The following is a 5610-nucleotide window of genomic DNA, read 5'->3' on the forward strand; positions in this document are numbered from 1 at the left end:
GGTAGTGTGTTAACTATACAAAAAAAGACAATGTACAGCTTAAAAACAAATCTTACACAGCCTTACATTTCAATTTTTTTCTTTAAAGGGTGTGAGTTATTACAGGGGGTTAAATACTTTATAGACAAGGAAAAAACTGCGCTAAAACCAATTTATTCATCATCTTCTTCATCATCTTTATCTTCCTCTTCTTCCTCCTCTTCTTCATCCTCTTCATCCTCCTCACCATCTTCCTCTTCCTTCTTTTTCTTGCTCTTTTCAGCCTTGACCACCCCCTTTTTCGCTGCATCAGGTTTTCCTTTTGCTCTGTGGGCAGCAATATGCTTCCCATACTTCTCCTTCAGCTTGGCAGCCTTCTTCTCATAGAGCTGCTTGTCATCCGCTGCGGTATTGTTCCACATCTCTCCTAGTTTCTTCGCAACATCACCAATGGATAAGCCAGGATGCTCGCCTTTGATTTTGGGGCAGTACTCAGAACAGAACAAGAAGAGGGCCAAAGGAGGCCTCTTGGGTGCATTGGGGTCCTTGAAGTTCTTTTTTTGGTCTCCCCTTTGCGGGGGATGTAGGTTTTCATTTCTCTTTTATAATGAGCCTCGTCAGCCTTTGCCATATCTTCAAGTTTCCCCTTTTCTTTAGCAGACATGGTCTTCCACCTCTCTGAGCACTTCTTGGAGAACTCTGAGAAGTTGACAGAAGCATCCGGGTGCTTCTTCTTGTGTTCCTCCTGGCAGATTTGTGCAAAGAATGCATATGAGGACATTTTACCTCTCAGCTTCTTAGGATCGCCTTTGCCCATGTTTAGTTGATTTTTTTTCCGTGAGGCACAGAGTTACCCAGTGCCTATCTAGCTCTCACTTGCCTGGTGCTGTCTCTATAGAGTTCAATGTACTGCAATGGCTGTGAGTGCAGAGCTGGCAGAACATTGCTTAAAGAAGAAACAAATGAACAAACAAAGCCAAAAGTATTCTACTTGCTTTGTTCGGGGTAAGATTTGGGGATAAAAAGCCACCAGCAGGTGAGTGAGAAGAGAGTGTTGTATTAAATTCACAGAATAAAAAAGAAATATACTTATCCATGCAGCATATGTAAACCTCAAACACAAAGCCGGTATGTGGAATAATCTCGACATGTGTAAACTGAAAATGTAAAGACTGCGTGTGCAATAATCTCAACTAAATGGATTTCAAGAACAGGTGGAACTAATACCTGGTAAGAAGTTGAAAATATTTGGTAAGAAGTTATTTCAAAGAGATAAGCAAGGGTTGGTAAAGAAAGGACCTTTAGAAATCTCTGATGAGAAAGATCAGTCAATAAAGTGCATATATACTGTCTTAGCTAGGGTTTTATTACTATAAAGAGACACCAGGACCAAGGAAACTCTTATAAAGGAAAGCAATTAATTAATTGGGGCTGGCTTACAGTTTCAAAGGTTTAGTCCATTACTGTGATGGCAGGAAACATGACAGCATGCACTCAGACGTGGAGGAGGAGCTAAGAGTTCTACATCTTGATCTGAAGGCAACAGAATAACAATGTGTCCTACCCTGGGGAGAGCTTAAGCATATGTATGACCTCAAAGCCCAACTCCACAGTGATACACTTCCTCTAACGGGGCCACACTTGTTCCTACAAGGCCACAACTCCTAAAAGTGCCACTGTTTTTGAATATATGGCCATATATTCAAAAACATGAGTCTATGGGAGCCGTACCTATTCAAAGCACCACATTCCACTCTGTAGGCTTGTAGCCATAACATAATGCAAAACACATTTATTACAATTTCAGAAATCCCCATAGTCTTTCACAGTCTCAAAAGTGTGTAAAAGTACAAAGTCTTTTCTGAAATTCATACAATCTCTCAACTATAATCCCCTATATTACACTCAAAAACAGATCACATACAATGGCACAGGGTATACATTACCACTCCAAAATGTAGGAAAGGGAGCAAAGTGAGGAAATACTGGACCAAAAAGCAGCTGGTCAAACTCCAAACTCTGCATCTCTATGTCTGATGTCAAGGTCCTCTTCAGGTCTCCAACCCATTTCTGCTTTGTTCACTACAACACACTTCTTTCTCTTATTCTGGTTCTACTCCCTGTTAGCAAGAATCCTTGACAGATTTCTCATGTCTCCGGCATCTCCATCATCTAGGATAACTAGGCTTCACCTTCACAGCTTCATGAAATGGCCTTTCTAGGCCTCCATGCAGGAACAACCCTTACACTTTCTGGCCTCAACTGCTTTCCTTAGTCATAAAGGGAGATTCTATACTACCTTTTACACAGTGGCCTCTCTAGGCCTCCATATAGAGACACCCCTACCATGCACCTGGCCTCTGCGACAAAAGGAGATTCCATATCCTTTATCTCCTGGCCTTGACTCTAAAGCCAGAACCATGTGGCTGAAACTGCCAAGTTCTGTTGCTTGCTGTGGCTGGAACATTGCTCCCTTGTTCAATTTCATATTCACCAGCTTTCTGTTTTCAATGATTTTTCTTCAATGCCTAAGTTTGTCTGTTCTGGAACTTGCTCTGTAGAAAAGGCTGACCTAGAACTCAGATATCTGCTTGCCTCTGTCTCCTGAGTGCTGGTATTAAAGGGGTGTACCACCATGCCTGAACCTAAGCTTTTCTTTAAATCCTTTTCATAAGTTGGAAGCTTAGCTGAGTGGGTTCTTGTCCTGAGGTCACTACTCCCATAACTCCATTTAATATCTTAAATCAGTTTATCTCCTTGAACATTGGATTTAGCTCTATTTCACTTCCTGGTGCCTGTTTAATTTTTGAAGCACACACTTTATATTTTTCCCTTGCTCCATCTCATAAAAATGTTCTTCATAAGCATTAACCTTAGTTGACACAAGACAGAGTTTATACTAGTTTATTTTGAGATTTTGCCAATGAAATTAATTCAAAAATTCTTCACTTTAGCCTCAGGCAGACTTTTGGACAAGGGCGAAAAGCAGCCAAAATATTGCAACAGTCTCTAGGCCATATACTAAAATTCCTCTCCTCTAAAACCACTTGATCCAGGGCTCCACAGTTTAGTTCACTCTCAGTATGACTGTCTTACATGTTCCTACCAGAATAACCCATTAAGCAATTATTGAACCATTTCATTGCTTTCCTAATCCAAAGTCCCAAAATCCACATTCTTTCCAAACAAAAGCATGGTCAAGTCTATCAGATATGCCCCATCACAGGTACCAACTTCTGTCTTAGGGCCTTATTGCTATGAAGAGACACCATGACCAAGGCAACTCTTATAAAGGAAAACAATTGAGACTGGCTTACAGTTTCAGAGTATTAGTCCATTATTGTCTGTTGGACTGATTGTCTGTTGTTGCTGGGGGTGTTACAGCTGCTCAGGAGAGGCAGAACACAATCTGTGATAGGGTTCTCCTGGTGTTGCTCTTCACAGAACGAGAGGGATAAATTCCAAGAATCTCTGGTCTGGCCAGAAGGAAAGGTTCTAAGGAGCTCTGATCTAGTTAGAATGACCAAAGTGTTACAGTTCTCTGAAGGGAAGCCCATGCAGGGCAGGGAGCCAGGGTCTCTCCCACTACCATATTAGCAACAATGTCAGCAGGAGCAGTGGTTGCAGTCCACAAGCAGCAGAGACCCACAGCTGGAGCTACTAAGCAAACAGGCAGCTAGAAGTAGCTGAGATCAACAGTGAAAGGCAAGTAGCTGCAGATAGCCCGGAGCTGCAGCAGCAATTGGTAGTGATGGGAGTATGAGCCCAGCCTGCCAAGGTTCAGTGATGGATGCTTTGGGAGAGAAAGCTCTTCCCCAGAGGGTTACAGCTCAATAAAACAGCTACTCATGCACTTTATTCCATGTGGATAGGGACCTTATAATCATTTTGGGAGTAGGGTGGGATCAGTCTGACATGTCAAAGATATTATATTTGTGTGGGGAAGGACTCTAGGTGTTGTCCCTATGTGACTGATTGTCATGGCCCTCTCGGTGAGGTGTCATGGTTACATCTTCCAGGACAAGCAAAGCTTAGCAGAGAGATGGCCCCATACCTACTGTTCTCAATTCTGAGGTTTCCCAGGGTTTGGGCTGACTCCACCTTTCCAGTTCTTCTGTCTGGTGGCACGGTCCACTTGCCTCACAATTGTCACGGCAGGAAACATGGCAGCATGCAGGCAGACATGGTGCTGAAGGAGGAGCAAAGAGTGCTACCTCTTGATCCGAAGGCTACAGAATAAGATGTGTCCCACACTGGGCATAGCTTGAGCATGTGTGTGATCTCAAAGCCCACCTCCAGAGTGACACACGTGCAGTGCTTTGTGCTGCATCTGATGTGTGACATATGCATGTGTGTGCATACATAAAGTGAAATGTGGTGTACTGGCTAACTTTGTGTCAACTTGACATAGCTGGAGTTATCACAGAGAAAGGAGCTTTAGTTGGGGAAATGTCCCCAGGATATCCAGCTGTGGGGCATTTCCTCAATTAGTGATCAAGGGGGAGAGGCCCCTTGTGGGTGGGACCATCTCTGGGCTGGTAGTTTTGGATTCTATAAGAGAGCAGGCTGAGCAAACCAGGGGAGGCAAGCCAGTAAAGAACATCCCTCCATGGCTTCTGCATCAGCTCCTGCTTTCTGACCTGCTTGAGTTCCAGTCCTGCATCCTTTGGTGATCAACAGCAGTATGGAAGTGTAAGCCGAATAAACCCTTTCCTCCCCAACTTGCTTCTTGGTCATGATGTTTGTGCAGGAATAGAAACCCTGACTAAGACATGTGGGTAGAGATCAGGGGACAACCTTAGGGCCTCAATTTCCACCTTCTTTAAGACAAATTCTCTTGTTATTTGTCTTATATATTCATAAATACATGGTAGTCTAGACGAATCATGAGCTTCTGGGTATTCTCATTTCTCTGCCTCCCATTTCTCTGTAGAAGCACCAATATTACAGAAATAGACCACTGTATCCAGCTTTGTACGGACTCTGGAGAAATGAACCCAAGGCTTTGTATTTGCATGAGAAGTGCCTCGTCTACTAAGGCAGCTCCAGAGTAACACATTTAATATTTGTTTCAAACATTTCTCTCATCTGGTTCCTTGGCATTATCTTTCTTCATTAGTCATTATAGCCATGGGACTGTGGCCCTGAGGCTGACTGTCAGGATGATACTGTAAAGGGGGAACACCCACACTGACATCTTCTATCTAATGCTATTTGAGAAGGGATATACATAAAGTGACTTGCTCACTATGAGCAAAGCACACAATGAATACCAATGTTGCCTGATATCGTAATTTAGGTTTCCATTGCTGTGAAGAGACACTGTTACATTATCAAGGCAATTCTTATAACATTTAATTGAGGTTTGCCTACAGGTTCAGAGGTTCTGTCCATTATCAACAAGGCAGAAGCATGGCAGCATCCAAGCAAGCATGGCTCAGGAGATACTGAAAGGTCTACGTCTTCATCTTAAGGCCGCTAGGAGAAGACTGGCTCCCACTTGGTTAGGAAGAGGGTCTCAAAGTTCACTCCCACAGTGACACACTTCCTCCAACAAGGCCACATCTATTCAAACAAGGCCACACCTCCTAATAAATAATGCTACTGCCTGGGCCAAGTATATTCAAACCA

At 43.2% G+C, this 5610-nt stretch overlaps 1 pseudogene; it reads right to left on the reverse strand.

The window, feature by feature from the left end:
• Window positions 1–152: 152 nt before the first annotated feature.
• On the reverse strand, window positions 153–796 carry LOC110336406 (annotated as a pseudogene).
• Between the last annotated feature and the right edge of the window lie 4814 nt (window positions 797–5610).

Source organism: Mus pahari, chromosome 19 (assembly GCF_900095145.1).
Source record: "Mus pahari chromosome 19, PAHARI_EIJ_v1.1, whole genome shotgun sequence".
Classification (NCBI taxonomy): Eukaryota; Metazoa; Chordata; class Mammalia; order Rodentia; family Muridae; genus Mus; species Mus pahari.